The following is a 16,988-nucleotide window of genomic DNA, read 5'->3' on the forward strand; positions in this document are numbered from 1 at the left end:
ATGGCCAAATACCATGGGCGAAATTATTATTGATGATGATGATGATGGTTAACGTCCACTGAGACCAACTTTGGTCTATCGGACCTAAAGACACAAATTATTTAGTTTGATTTAAGATTTTATTCCTATGCTCAAAAAGCTTGGAGAGAAGCCTCCCAAGCTCACTATAATTTTGACATCGTAAAAGGCTAGGAAGGTCAGTATTGCAACAAAGATTATGAAACTGGGATCTAATGTGGTTGTATGCAGGGCACTCTAAGAGGAAGTGGTTTTCATCCTCAATGTTCCTATTCTCATAGAGATGGCAGATCCTTTCCATCCATGGTGTTTTAGGAACTGCCCAACCACCTGTTTCACTATGGAGCTCATGAAAAAACATTATTAACCCTGATATTAATATTAATATTATATGTATTATTATTAAATCTAATATTCATATTAATATATTATAATAGTAATATTATTAAATTTAATAGCTTTGGATTAATGCAATATTAAATTTGTTATAGTATAATATATATTAAAATATCATGATATATATTAACTCTACATATACATGGGAGGGAAGAACAAAGACATGGAGTGATAGAGGTGGAGAGATAGGGGGAGTGACAAGGGAGAGATGGAGATAAACTGAAGGATATGGGAGAGGATAAATCAAGAGTGAGATGAGTGAGAGATGTAGAGAAGGGTAAGAGAGGGAGACACAAAGATGGATGGGGAGAGAGAGAAGGAGAGAGGGAGGGAGATAGTGAGAGGATTGAAGAGTGGAGAGAGAGAGAGAGAGAGAGATGGGGGAAGAGAGAGGAAGGTAGGAGAGAAAGGGAGACAGAGGAAGGATTAGAGAGAGGAATTGCAAGAGAGAAGGAGAGAGGGAGGGAAGAAGAAATACATAGAGAGTGGGAAGTGGTGAGAGAGGGAGTGACAAGGGAGAGATGGAGAGAGAGAGAGAGAGTATGCTTAGGGGTGAGATAAAGAGACAAAGAAAGAGAGATATAGAGAAGGTGGGCAGAGAAGGAGAGAGGGATGGATATAGTAACATAGTTGGAGAAAGAGAGAGAGTGTGATGGGGGAAGAGATAGGATTCAAGGGAAGAAAGAAAGAGAGAGAGGGAGGATTGGAGAGAGATAGAGAGAGAGAGCGATAATGAGAGACAAGACTTGAGAGAGGAGGAGAGTCATGGGGGAAGAGAGAGGATTGGAGGGAAAAGAGAGAGTGATGGGGGAAGAGAAAGGGAGGTAGGAGAGAAAGGGAGAGAGAGGATGTATGAGAGAGCGGACTTAAGAGAGAGGAGGAGAGAGGGAGGGAAGAAGAAATACATAGAGAGTGAGAAGTTGAGAGAGAGAGGGAGTGACAAGGAAGAGATGGAGAAATAGTGTGTATCTTTGGAGGTGAGAGAAAGAGACAAAGAAGGAGAGGTGGAGCGAATGGGGGAGAGGAGGAGAGAGGAGAGAGGGAAGGATATAGTAACAGAGTTGAAGGGTGAAGAGAGAGAAAGAGATAGAGAGAGAGAGAGGATGTGAGAGAGTGGAGAGAGGAAGGGAGAGAGAGAGATGGATTTGGAGGGGGAGAGAGGGAGGTAAGAATAAAGAAATACAAAGATAAAGTTGGAGAGAGAGAGAGGGAGTGATAAGAAAAATGCATAGAAAGGGAGAGAGGACAACAAGAGGGAAGAGAGGTAGAACTGGGGGAGAGGGAGAGAAGGGGAAGAGAGAGAGAGAGAGGGAGGGAGAGGAGGAGGGAGGGATAGATATATAGATTGGAGAAAGAGCATGTATGTTTTGGGGGTGATATAGAGAGAGAAAGGGATATAGAGATATATATAGAAAGTGAAGAGAGGGAAGCAGAGAGAGATGGAGAGAGAGAGGGAGGGACAAAGTGATTGATACATATCGATTGAGAGACCACATGTGTTGGGGGGGTTGAGATAGAGAGACAAAGAAGGATAGATGGAGGAATATATATATATATATATATATATATATATATATATATATATATATATATATATATAGATATCTATATATATATATATATATATATATATATATATATATATATATATATATATAGAGAGAGAGAGAGGGGGAAGGGAGGGAAGAATATTTATTGCACTACATGCATTGATTTTAGTTTATATGGTGATTTCTAGTCCTATTTCATTGCTTGCACTAGATGCATTGATTTCAATGTAAATTATTTCTAATCCTATTTGATTGCTTTGAATAAATGCATTGATTTCAGTGTAGATGGTGATTTCTAATCCTATTTGATTGCTTACACTCGATGCATTGATTTCAATGTAGATGTTGATTTCTAATAATATTTGATTGCTTGCACTAGATACATTGATTTCAATGTAGACGATTTCTATTTCTATTTTATTTCTTGCACTAAATCCATTGATTTTAGTGTAGATGGTGATTTCTAATCCTATTTCATTGCTTTCACTATATGCATTGATTTTAGTCTAGATGTTGATTTATAATCCTATTTTGTTACTTGCACTATATGCATATTTTTCAGTGTAGATGTTGGTTATAAACCTATTTTCTGACTTGCACAAGATGCATTGATTTGAGTGTAAATGTTGATTTCTAATCATATTTGATTGCTTGTATTACATGCATTGACTTCACTGTAAATGTTGTTTTCTTATCTTATTTATTTTCTTGCATTAGATGCATTGATTTCAGTGTAGATGTTGATTTCTAATTTGATGTAATTGGATGTATGATGGTACATTTATTTTAAACTGATTGGATTAATATTGTGCATTGATTTCAGTGTAAGCATAAAATATTATTGACGATGTACATTGATTTTTGTGTTATAGTAATTCAACCTATTAATATTTGAGAGAAAGAGAGACAAGGTATGATGTTTACTATAATATCTCAAGCTAAAGATTTAAATGGTTTATGATTTAACCTATCCTTTTCATTTAATCGATATGAAAAGACGACAAAAGCAACAAGGGTGACAATAAAAATAGTAGAAGAAAATAGTTTGATATTAATCACCTATTTGTAATTTACTATATTCTTCTTATTCACATTTTCTATCATTCAACGCTATTACATTGTCACTTTACATTCAAAATTTTAATTTCATCATTAAAGTTATTCACAATATTTATCATCTCAACAAACTAAGGTAACTAGGAAAATTTAAAATTAAAATGACTAGATTAATTTGAGACATATTTAGCATATTTAAAATATTATATTAATATTAGATGATTTTACATATTATTGATAAAATCAATCATCTATTCATTAGATTTTCTTTGGCCTCACACGACTGAAACCAACATAGATTCATGTTAACTTCGGATCTATCAAGCACCAAGAGGGATAAAATCTCTCGAGGTGAAAACCTTTCCTCAAGTTTTTCACTCAAAAAAGAGTTTTGCACCTCAAGAGATTAGATTCCTCTTGTTTCTTGTTATATAACAAGCCTATGGGCCAAATACCATGGACCAAATTACTATTAATACCATGAAAAAGAGCATTATTAACCCTAATATTATTATTATTAAATTTAATAACTTTGCATTAATATAATATTAAATTTGTTATATTATATATAGATATATATATATATATATATATATATATATATATATATATATATAAACTCTAGATATATATGGGAGGTAAGAACAAAGACATATTGTGATAGAGGTGGAGAAATAGGGGGACTCACAAGGGAGAGATGGAGATAAATTGAAGGAGAGCGGAGAAAAGGAATGAAGAGAGAGAGGGGGAGAAGAGTGAGAGAGGTAGAGAAGGGTAAGAGAGGGAGAGGGAGACTTAAAGATGGAGGAAGGAGAGATAAGGAGGGAGGGAGATAGTGAAAGGATTAGAGGGAAGAGGGATATGGGGGAAGAGAGAGGGAGGTAGTAGAGAAAGGGAGAGAGATGAAGGATGAGAGAGAAGACTTCAGAGAGAGGAGGGGAGAGGGAGGGGTAGAGAGATGGATTTGGAGGGGGAGAGAGGGAGGGTAGAAGAAATACATAAAGAGTGATAAATAGAGAGGGAGGGTAGAAGAAATACATAAAGAGTGATAAATGGAGAGAGAAGGACTGACAAGGGAGAGATGGAGAGAGAGTGTCTATGTTTAGGGTTGAGATAAAGAGAAATAGAAGGAGAGATGGATACAAGGGGGGAGAGAAGGAGAGAGAAAGGGAAAGGAAGGGATATAGTAATATAGTTGGATAGAGAGAGAGAGATATATAGAGAGAGAGCAAGGGGAAAATTGGTGGAGGCAAGAGAGAAAGGGAGAGAGAGGAAAGACGAGATAGAGGACTTGAGAAGAGAGAGGATTGTAGGGGACAGAGAGAGAGAGAGAAATAGAGAGAGATATATGGAGCAAGAGAGAGGGAGACAGGAGAGAAAGATAGAGAGATGAAGGACGAGAGAGAGGACTTGAGAGGGAGGAGGAGAGGGGGAGGGATAGAGAGATGAATTTTGAGGGGGGTGTTACACAGTAATTTGTCACCATCCCTGTTACCCCTTCTCCCACACATTGAAGGACTTATTCTGGGACCTGTGAGAAGTGACATAACCTGAAAACACTTGCATTGGATTCCCCTAAGTATGTACTTCATATGCCCTGAAGACACCTTCTGCAAAATACCCATAAAAATATCCCTTTTTCCATTGGCGCGGGTTCACTGTGTATCACTCGCGCCAATATGGGAAATCCTCCAAATAGGGCGTGCCAGCTGGCGCTCTGTCTCAAAGTCGCACTCGCGCCAGCCCAGTTGGGTAAATTTTTTAACAAACAAACTTACAAAGGTTCTTCCTAACCCACTCATGAACTAAATCTATATTGAGTTGGGTCAGTTGGGCTTCGAATCTCCATAGGAGGGAAGTAGTTCTCCACCTCTCATTGAAGCTTCTTAGTGATAAAGCCAATCCCATGAATCTTGTGGATGACCCTAACTCCTTCTCCTCTATCTATAAAAGCTTGTCCTTTTGCCTTTAACAAGTTAGTCTCCAAGTTCCAAATTCTAAATCTCAAAGTTTGAGAATTGCCAAGTTCATGCTACAAGGAGCCTTATTCATTCCCATGAGGCTAAATCTTAAGTGAGGAGATTCTTATCCAAGTGACCAAGGAGAGAGAGGCTTGTTCCCCATTCCCAACAAGCTTTGCAAGGCATGTGTTGCTGATCACCCAGCCAAAGGAGGATTTGACGTCAGAACTATGGTTGTATTCTTCTTTGTTGTTTATCAATAATAGACGACTATCATTATGGTTCCACTCTTATTGCCTTTTGTAATGATGATTGAGTTATATCCTTTCTGACTGATATATAGCTGCATCTATTGGATTTTAGGCTTGTGTTTGTGTCGTTCTTTGCATGTGCAGGTGTCCGTTCACGAGGATCGTGGGGATTGTGACCAGCGGGAGCAAAGGAACGGGAGCGATGACTCTTCTACAAGTACTAGCGTTGGAATCCAGGTAGGCCCTCATCATCGGTCTTTGATTTTCAATTAGGAACCTGCGTGATAGCATTGTTCGATTGTTGCTAGACCCGGTCTGGGCTAGTAGGGATCGCCTCTGTTCGCAGAGGGGATTTACCTTCACAACAATTTGGCGACTCCACTGCGGAGTTGGCTTTTTGCCTTGTTGTTTGTTTTGTCTTGTTGTTTGATTTGTAAACTTTAGACGGAACCTGAAGTACGGCGAGATAGCCTTCGAAACGCTATTGCTCCGCATTAGCAAAGTAGATCAACGCCACTTCAGTCCATCTCCGGTTTGGTTTACAAACTGAACGGCTTGGAACTTTCCTTGTTTCTTGGTTTCTCCTACTTGGTTAGCCTTCTAGGTTGAATCCCTGTGTTGCTTCTTGCTCTTTGGTGTACCTAGGTAATGTTGACTTACCTTTGGCTCATTTGTTTTTTATTTTTCCATAGCAAACTCGGCTGGCACTTTTTTATAGCGTTACAGTCATGCCAGTTGGTGCTAGTTGCACATTGAAAACCCGCGCCAATCCCTGAAAGGCACTAGTTTCAGCCTGATAGTCGCACCAGGCCTGGGAATTTTTGAAGTTTGCTTGGCTGTGAGCCCTCTGAGCTTAGTTTTTGTTCTGGGTACCTTTTTTAGAATACTTGAGTGTGTTGGAGTGTGATTTGACTGGCTTTGATCTTTACCCTTTGGGTGTTTGCTTTTTTCTATCGATTTCACGTTTCTAGCCCTAGGGCATCTAGTGGCTTTGTGTGTCGAGCCTTCCTCAGGTGTTTTGATCTTCTAGTGGTCCAGTCAACTCTTTGGTTACTCCGTTGCACTTGTTTGGTGGTTGCAAATCGTTTTATTGCGTTACTTGGGTGACTTGCTTCGCTTTCACTTGAATTCTGCTTTGTCTCACTTTGAGCCTAGATTACACGGCTCATTGGTCTCTTTGGGACTTTTCTTGTTCTTTGGAGGTTTGCTTGGTGATTTAGGGAACTGAATGTGCTTGTATTGAATAGAATTTGTTTGTTATTTTTTCTCAAAGTTGTTTAGTGCATTTTTCCATCAACAAAAGAAAAAATCTCTTTTGCTTTGTATTAGTTAATGAGAATTAGAACTTTTCATTTTGATTAGTGATCAGTGATCTTAAAGAAAAGTTTGTTAATTTCCATTAGCTACATTAGGGAAGTTCTTTGTTGTTTTGTGATCATTTCGTTTGCGTGAAAGCTCTCAAACCCTCTCGTAACTAGCATTCATCGAATGAAATGACATATTTTGGCATATAGTTTGCATTTAGGGAATTTTGAGAGATTACATACGGTAGGGCCTGAAAACTGAAACATAATCCAAGATCAACTTTAAAATGAACTGAATAAATCTAACAATGCATTGGAACATAACGCACACTTTTTAGAGGTCTAGGCTAGAGACGTGCTCCGACGTCGTTAAACCTAGTCACTTTTGTTTCCACTCAAGGTTGGGTGATTCCTCCTTTTGTGACTCAATTGTGGTCTAGTACGGACTTGTGCTCCCACGTACCGTCGAGTATATGGGGAGACCCCACTAGGTTATCATCCTTTATCCACAGGAAGCCGTGTCTGCTGCCTTACAAGCCGTAATGCACTGAACACAGCATTCGGGAAGATTGACTGTCGTACGGAAAGTCCTTGGTTTTCATATGACTGCCAAGGTGTATATGCAATTTTACGGATTTGTTTGGTAAACCTTTTGCCTAGTTTCTCCAGAGTAGTCACTTTCGTTCCTTTTCAGACTCCCTAAAAGAAAAGGTCCATCTGAGCACTTGTCACTTTAGGCTCATTAAACATTTGAAGGCGACTAGAGTCATCTTTTTGTCCTTTTCTCGACTCTTTAAAGATGAAAAGGTTAAGTTATGTCCTTGTGTCTTAAAATTTATTCGACTACATTCACATCTACCCTATTAGATCTTGTTTGCGTTAGCTTGAGTAGGGTTCTTTCTCGTTTTTTATGGCAACCTTCCTCGAGTCTACCGGCCAAGGTTTTCCCCTAGATGGAAACCCTGGTCCATTTCCTCCTTTTGGAAATGCCGGTGCTCCGTATATGGCAACTTTGTCCTTGCCTGGGTTAACCATCAGGTTTCCTGTTTGGTTGTTCTCAACCTCTGTGGTCTCTAATGTCTCAACTACTGGTCAATCAGTTCCTCCACCCGAACAACATCATGTTGATTCCAAGGTGGACCTCTCCCCTTCTTCGCCTGTTTCTACGTCCTCGTCTTCTACTTCGCCTGGTGAAAGTCTGGATTCAAGTAACCAGGTGGCTAAGAAGAAGAAGAAGAAGACGAAGAAGAAGAAGTCTCATAAGTGAGAGGCTAAAAGTGCAGTTACTGCTCCAAATCCATCCCAGGTTGAAACACCTTCCGCCCCCCCGTGGAAGGTTAAGTTTCCTTGTAAATTGTGCAAGGGTGACCATCTTCTTCGTGATTGTCCTGGTATTCCCAGGATCCTTGAAGTATGGTCTCGCGATCCGGCTCGTCCCTCATCGTCCTTTAAAACTCATGACGATGCCACCTTATCAACTGACAACATTCAGAAGAAAGGGAAGATTCAAATCCCCTGTAGACTATGTGAAGGCAATCATCCCCTTCACCTTTGTCTGCTCATGGATAAAGCTTCCACTGTTTTGGAAAGTCTTACAGCTTCTTCACCCCAACTTCCTGTTGGTTATCAAAGGCTCTCTTCTGACCCCCTCCTTGTGGACAAAGAGATCGACTTAGATTCTTCTCTTGTCTGTCCTCCTCCTTCCGAACCTGGCTGTGCCAAGCCTGCTCCAGACCAACCATTGGTCAGAGAGAGTGTTGACTTGGGTTCACCACCTGTTGATTACTCTGTTCCGGAGGAGCATCATGATTCTACTGCTCATGTTCTTCTCGTCTCGTCAAATTCTCCTAAGTCTCAAAATGACCCTCCTATCCTCGCTGATCAAGAGGGTCCTTCTTCGTCTCCTGTAGCGCAGGGGGGCAATCATACGATTCCCCCACCAAGTAGTTCAGTCGTTTCCTTCGACTGGAGTCGTTTGACTACATTCCGCCTTCCATCCCATGTGCCTTTCTAGATTACAGTACATGCCTATGATAAGGCAGTACCTGGCATTGTCTTGGATGAGGGTGCGTCAGTTAGTCTCATGCCTTTCACTACTTGGCAAGCTTTGGGCTCCCCACAGCTTGTACCAGTCGCACAGAATCTATTGGCATTTGACGGAGGAACCAATCAACCTTTAGGGATCCTCCCGAAGCTTCCTGTTACTTTGGGAGGCAAAACTGTCTATATAGACGTACTGGTTACCCAAGGTGCTTTAGATTTCAGTCTTCTCCTTGGCCGTGACTATGTTTATGCCATGGGGGCCCTCGTCTCTTCACTTTTCCGTGTGGTTTGTTTTCCACACGACGGAAGAATCATGACTATAGATCAATTATCGTTCTTTAGTCCCCCGGTGCCTCCTGCGCAGCTGCCATCCCCTCCTAGTTTTTATCCACCAGTTGTATCTGCCCCACCGCAGGTCAACTACGTGGCTACTTATCCCATGCCTGTATCCAGTGATGATGCCGTCGTGCATGATGTCCTGGGGGCATTGGGTCCTGACTTCCAAGACGTTTTCCTTCCACCGGGAGTGACACTCTTGGAAGCAACGACTTCCTGTTCATTATGATGAAGTTCGTTCGGAGCATAGTTCCTTTCCTGTGTCAAGCTCCTTAAAAAATGAAACTGGGTCTGGTCGGAGCATAGTTCCTTTCCTATGTCAAGCTCCTTAAAAAATGAAACTAGGTCTGGTCGGAGCATAGTTCCTTTCCTATGTCAAGCTCCTTAAAAAATGAAACTGGGTCTGGTCGGAGCATAGTTCCTTTCCTATGTCAAGCTCCTTAAAAAATGAAACTGGGTCTGGTCGGAGCATAGTTCCTTTCCTATGTCAAGCTCCTTAACAAATGAAACTAGGAGGTACGAGGATAGTTTGTTCATGTCTCAACCTCGTTTAAAAAATGAAACAAGGTGTCCGAGGATAGTTCTTTTCTTGTGTCGACCTCGTTAAAAAATGAAACAAGGTGTCTGAGGATAGTTTGTTCTTGTGTCAACCTCATTAAAAAATGAAACAAGGAGTCTGGAGCACAGTTCCTTATCTTGTGTCAAGCTCGTTAAAAAATGAAACAAGGGTTATGAGGATAGTTATTTTATTGTGTCAACCTCATAAAAAAATGAAACAACTCCCTTTCCAAATCGATTCTTTTGATTAAGATCTCGTAAAATACAAGTCGAGTCTTTCATAGATCTCGAGAGTGAACCTTCTTTCCATCCACTTTGTTGAATGCAATGAAGCTTGGGGGGCATGTACCTCTGTTATAGACATTTTTGTGCCCTACAACTCCAAGCATGAAATGTCCATAAACCAAGGGCTCCTAAGTCCCTAAAAGTGTTGTTCTAACCCCTAAAGGAACAAGGTCAACAGATTACAGCTTCTCCCAGAAGTTCTCCACCAGAAACTGCTCAGAATTGGTCAAAACAGGATCATTGCAGCTGCTCCACTGGCTAGGTGCATTGCATCTCACCCAAATGCACTATGAGGGTGCGTTGCATTTCAAAACTCCCTTCTGTGGGGTGCGATGGGCGAGAAATGACAAATGGCAGTGTCATTCCGCGAGGTGGAGAGGCAATGGAAGCTTCCAGAATCTTCTCCTGTGACACTTACCTCACTGAATTCGACCAAGGATGAGTAAGAGGCCCTCAGTCTCCAAGTGGAAGCAAGAACTAACAGAGAGAATACACTAATCAAATCACAAGCTGACTCATCCCCCTTACAGATATCTATATATGGATCCCTCATCCCAGAGATCTAGAGGATGGAATTTTGCATATTGTAAGGAATTGATGTTGGTTTCTAGAGACAAACATCAGATTGTTGGGTGATCTATGCTTTGTTTGAGGTGAAGAGGGGCTTCTTTGCTGGGAGGTTGATGCTGGGTCAGAACCACTGGTTGTAACTCCTCCTGGATCTTTTCTTGTTTATCAATAAAAGCTATTTGAGTCTTCCTCCATGCTTCTGTATCATTGATGCTTGTTACATTTGTATGGTCAATTTAAATCTGATCCTAAGTTGTTTATGAATATAGATCCATGTCTTTGTATAGTGCTATTCTTCTGTGATCTTGCAGGTACTTTGTGAAGCTGAGCGTGCCAGGGAGCAGGTAGCTGGAGACTATCAAAGAAGAGAGGGATCGGATCAAAGGATTAGCGCAAGACAGAGGTCGGTTCTTTCTATTCCTCTCTATCTATAATTCATAAAGGAAATACAAAAGTAGCTTTTCTCTGTTTGTTTCTAAGGTAGCTATCACACCTTAGTAGGATAGAGCAGTTCTATATAGACACTTTTCCCTGTAACAAAATGGCGACTCCGCTGGGGAGCTAATTAGTTTGTTTGTTTATCATTCTTTGTTGTTTGTTTCATAAACTTACAAGTAGCATTCGAACTGCATTTGCCATAACAAATGCAAAGTAGATAACTGCTACTTCAATCCATTCACTGGATCTGTTTATGATTTAAAAAACTGATTCACAAACTATCTGATTGCCCTTGTGATAGCTCTTAGATCCTCCTTAGATCTACCCCTGATTGTTGCATTACTGATTGCTTTTTACTCGGCCAAAAACCAAGAACTGAACTGCAAACTGTGACCCGGAACCTGGACAGAGTCTCGTTTCTGGCCCAGCGCAGGTACTGTTCAGAGATTCTGAATTTCAGCGCACTTCTCGAAGGGACAACCTGCGCTGCATTTCAGATTCTCTTTGTTACAGGTGCGCTGATCAGACTAGCTCTGTGCAGCTGTGGCTTCTGTGCTTCATTCTTTCCAGTTCTATTCCTAAATTTTGCTGCCTGTGATCAGTATATGTCTGTTTGAAACCCCTTTTCCTTGTTGTTATTCCGCCTCCTTTGTACAAAAGAACTGTAGATGTTTTTGTGTGTTTGTTGAGTCATTTACAGTTTTCCTTTGCAAAAGTAGCATAGTCGTACTGTCGTCCTTTGATTTGAATTTGTCGCAAGTGTCGATTTCGATCATAGGAGAAAGTTTGATTGTTGTTGATGGTCGATTATCCTGTTAATATTGCTTTTGGTCTGAATTTGTAATTTTCTAGTGTCAAAAACAAGTATTCATTTCAAAATCGTAAAGTGTCGTAATCGTCTCTATTTTTGATTTCGAAAAAGAGCTTGTTTATATTTGTCACTTGAAAAGAAATTCAGATTTGTACATCAACTTTCTTTTTAAGCATCTATATATTAAGAAAGTCAAAAAACAAATACATGCATGTGCATTTGCATATAGACAGTCTGTTTGGCTTGATTTAGGAAAGTGCATTTACAGTGTGCTCTTTTCTCTTTGTGAAAAGATTATGTCTTTCTTTTCCCTAGTAGCTAGGATTTTCATTGCACAAAAGAGATAAAAAGTTTGTTTATCATCTTTAGATTGCATTTTAGGAATTACATCTACATCTCGTGGTGAACCCGAAAGGCAAACTTCATAAGAAAGATCAACTTAAAATAAATTCAATGAATCTAACAACGCTTTGGAACTTAACGCACAACATTTAGAGGTATAGGCTAGAGACGTATTCCGGCGTCGTAAAACCTAGTAACTATTGTTCTCACTGACGGTTGGGTGATTCCTCCACTTTGAGACGATAAGTTCCAGTACGTACTTGTGCTCCCACGTACCGTCGAGCATATTTTGGGAGACCCCTATAGGCTTAAATCCTTTATCCATAGGAAGCCATGTCTGCCGCCCTATCGATCGCAATGCACTGAACACAGCATTCGGGAAGATTGGCTGTCGTACCGTAAAACATATTCTACAGTTTTACGAATGGTTTGGTACTCCCTCTACCTAGACTTCCAAAGTAGTCCCTTTCGTTTCTTTTCAGACTCCTTAACAGAAAAGGTCCATCTGAGCACTTGTCACTTCAGGCTCATTAAAAATCGAAGGAGACTAGAGTCATCTTTTGTTTTTTCGCGACTCTTAAAAACTGAAAAAACAAGTTGTGTCAAAGCGTCTAAAATTTATTTTAAACAGAATATTCATTACCCCTTTCCTACGTTGATCTTGGGTTGAGAAAAATGGAGTCCACCAACCAAGGAATTCCCCTTGGAGGAAATCCTAGTCCTTTCTCCTCTTGGGGAGATGTTGGTGCACCCCATATGGCCACATTGTCGCTTCCAGGACTGACAATTGGTTTTCCTGTATGGCTCTTCTCAACCTCTGTCGTTCAGAACACCACTATTCCTGAACAATCGAATCAGCAACTAGACGAATCCAGAGTTACCCACCAACCTTCTACTTCCTCTAATTCTTCCTCTCCTCCTTCCTCTTCGCTTGATGGGGTTGGTAAAGCCAAAAGTCAAGTTCCTAAGGAGAAGAAGGAAAAGAAGAAGAAAGAGAAGAAGAAGAAGGAGCCAAAAGCGAATGGGGGCAAACGAGTGTCGTCTAACGAAAATCCACACACTGCACCGACCAGGCCTAAATCGCCATGTGTCATTTGCAAGGGAGACCACTATCACAGAGATTGTCCTTGCATCCCTCAGATCTTAAGGGACTGGTCTCCCCGTTTGCACAACCCGATGTCGTCAACCTCTGATGATCATGTTGAAAACACACCGTCAACTAGTGAAAGTGAAGCCCCAGGACAAAAAGGAAAATATAGATTTCCTTGTAAACTGTGAAGGCGATCACGCCGTCCACCACTGTCCCTTCTTAGACGAAGCTAAAAGAGTTTTGGATGATCGTCCGGTTTCACCGTTACGACTTCCTCCTGGATATAAAAAACTCTTGCCGAGTCCGTCACCAGTTGAAAATCCAGCTGGCCCGCTCAGGTGGTCGGCTGAAGCATCTGTCATTGAAGATAAACCATCTGAATCCATACCAGATGAAAGTCAAAAGGTCGAGACGGTAGTTGACCCGGTTTTGCCTTCAGAGGTTCCATCTTCAGATGATATAATCACTGAAGAGAACAAGGATGACACCGTCCAAATTCTTTTCATAAGCACAGACTCCAATGAACATGGGGGCAATTTACCCATTCCTTTACCGCAGGAAGGAAGTTCGTCAGAGTCATACCCGGCCATCTATTCGGTCCCACCTCCAAGAAACCTAGTTGTCTCCTTCGACTGGAATCAACTAGGCAGACCCTGTTTACCAGCTAATGTACCATTCTGAATTATTGTTCAAATATATAGAATGGTTATGGCTGGTACCATCTGTTGTGGGGAAAAGTGCCTATTCAGGACAACCCTATCCACCTAAGGTGTGACAGTGCCTTAGCAACAAACAGAGAAAACTACTTTTGTATTCTTCTTTATGAATTGTAAATGAAGAGGAATAGGATGAACTAACCTGTGTCTTTCGCTAGTTCTTTGATCCAAACTCTCTTCTCTTTGACAGCTTCCAGCTACCTGCTCTCTCACTTTCCCAGCTTCACCAAGTTCCTGCAAGATCACAAAAGAGGAAAACTACACAAAGACATGGATTTATATTCATAAATATCTTAGGATCAGATTTAAGCTAAACATACTAATGCAACATACATCAAAGATACACAAGCATGTAGGAGAAACTCAAATAGTTTTATTGCTATAACAAGAAGATCCAAGAGGAGATACAACCAAGTGAGTCCCGATCCAGCATCAACCTCCCAGCAAAGGAATCCCTTCTTCACCTCCAACAAAGCATAAATCACCCAATAGTCTAATCTCAATCCAAAAACCAACAGCAATTCTCTGCAAAGTACAAAATTCCAGCCTCTGGATCTCTGGGATGAGGGATCCATATATAGATGTATGCAAAGAGGATGAGTCAGCTTGTCATCTGACTAGTGTCCTTTCTCTCTGTCAGTTCTTGCTTCCACTTGGAGGCTGAGAGCCTCTTACTCATCCTTGGTCGAACTCAATGAGGCAAGTGTCATGGAGGAAGATTCTGGAAGCTTCCATTGTCTTTCCACCTCGCGGACTAGCCCTGCCATTTGTCATTTCCCGCTCAGCGCACCCTGGTAGTGCATTTGGGTGTGTTGCAACGCACCTAGCTAGTGTACTGGGGTGCTATGCAACGCAGGTAGCTAGTGGAGCCACTGAAATGATCCTGATTTGACTGATTCTGAGTAGTTTCTGGTGGAGAACTTCTGGGAGAAGCTATAGTTTGCTGAACTTGTTCCTTTAGGGGCAGGAACAACACTTTTAGGGACTTTGGATCCCTTGGTTTATGAACATTTCATGCTTAGAGCTGTAAGGCACAAAAATGTCTATAACAGTTGCCCCCTAAAGTATGAGGTTGTTTATCGGGTGAAATGCTTTATTAGGAGGATCCGAAGTTCTTTCAATGCTGGGAGGAGACCTGTAATAAGATATAATACAATACATTATCTTCATACTATTTTTCATGATCTAGCTGAGGCGGGCATTTCCCATGCTCAGCTTTATAAATTCATTTACATGTACATAGGACAGACAATCGTCTGATGATAGACTGATGATTCTGATAAAGCCATCATCCTTTTGGTAGGATGATTATCTGTGCTGCAATGCTGTACATTTCAATGTCTTTATTTTCCTGAATATATATCGCAGCCCGGATGGATGAAACTAGATCCGGGGTCTTCAATCTTGTCCGATCTTCACTCTAAGTACAAGTCGATCCATGTGAGAAATGTGTTGAAGTCGAACATGGAAATACATCGCTTGATTACCAGTCAATGATGTAAACTGTTAACAAGCGCGAGAGGAATTACCGATAATGATGATGACCCTCAAGGTACTGCAGTACAATTCACGTGGTTTGAATAAAGGACTTGGTGTCGAACACCACGCAAAATCTTTCGGTCGAAGGTCATTGATGTATACCTGTCGCCGGAAGTGAGAAACTTGCCATTGAGGCATGCAAGCTTCAAAGTACTGAGGGGAGTGTTCCTAGATCAACTTCTTGGATAATGAGCTGATGTCGACAAGAAGTGATCCGTTAAAGGAGGGCCTTAATGAATCCCACATCAATGACACGGAATGGAGCAAATGATTTTGATGGAGGTGAAAACGATCTGATGATACATGGTTCAGGATGGCGGTCATGGAAGAATGAAGTATAATGTATGGTAGTGGATGGGACACAGGTGACTTCTCTGGATGACTTCTCTTGAACATGTCGGCGAAACTTATGTGATGGATTGGTAGCATTTACACCAAATGTGGATGGTATGGCGTGACCATGGTGATGTGACTGGTGAATGAAACAACCCAACCCGACTCAGACACGAAATGGAAGTGTCATGTTCAAGAGCGACTTGCTACCAACAAAGTTTCTTTGAGTTTTTCCCAATTTTTCCCCAGTCATTGCTGACCAGTACCTCTTTATTTTTGTCAAGCTTGAGGAGGATAACATATGCTTGTTCTATAATTTGCCCTTCGGGCAAACCCATCGCTATGTTTTAACGCGCCTAGCGATAGTGAAACTCGTTCTTGTCTAAAGACAAGTTTGTCGCTATTTAATGTTTTTAACGAGTCTAACGACAAAGATAACTCGATCCTTTTCATTTTTAGAGAGTCTGAAAAGGTACGTAAAGTGAACTCCGAAATTCCTTTTTCGTCATCTAATCCCTTAAGCCTGAAAAAGTATAAAATAATGCAGAAGGGATGAATTTTCGATAGTTTTAACGAGCCGAACAAAACAAGCGCTCGATCTTTTTGTGCAATAATCCCTCAGGTCCAAAAAGATTAAAATCTAGAGGAGGGATAGCACTTCCGGTCGCTTTAACGAGCTCGAAGGCCAAAACTCGGCAATCTTTTCATATTTTACGAGTCAGATGAAAAGAGCTTAAAGAAGACTTGTCTTTTGAGGAACGAGTGATGAACAGGGTAGCAGCTGATTCCAGGTAAGGTTTGGAATTTTCCAATCATGGCAGTGTCACAAGGATGGCTAGTAAAATCACTCTTCGCAGCTGTTCCTCAAAATGGGTAAACAATCAAATGGAGGTGAATGATCGGCCAATGGAAAAGTGGAGGTGACGGTGCAAACACGACCAAGGCTTTAATGGCTGATAATGCTACATTCACGGTGGTTATTTACCGGAGGATATTTCATTTTTTAATGAGCTTAAACGCGGATTGAAACACTTGCTCGATCTTATGTTTATTTTTTAACGAGCATGAACTATGCGCTAAAACTGCTCGATTATCCAGTCATATGATAAGAATGTCTCATATAAAACGGCAACATTTAGATTTTTGCCCCACATCCTTTCTTTATGCAAGTTCGGAAACGACTAATCCTACGAGTTTAAAGGGTTAGCCTACAGGTTTAAAGGGAGGACCTAAAAATTTAAAAAATAAATAGTCGCCCTTCGCTTGCACTCCAAAAGGTTTGCATGCCCCCAGGTATAAAATATGATTTCAAGGTTACCCCTCAATTTGCAGGAAAAACATTTGTTTAACCGGGAGAGGCCTACCTCTTACAGGTTACTAAAGATTGCTCT

This window comes from Pinus tabuliformis, chromosome 3_2, assembly GCF_031772625.1.
Source record: "Pinus tabuliformis cultivar Carrire ecotype Pingquan chromosome 3_2, CPIR1, whole genome shotgun sequence".
In the NCBI taxonomy this organism is placed as follows: domain Eukaryota; kingdom Viridiplantae; phylum Streptophyta; class Pinopsida; order Pinales; family Pinaceae; genus Pinus; species Pinus tabuliformis.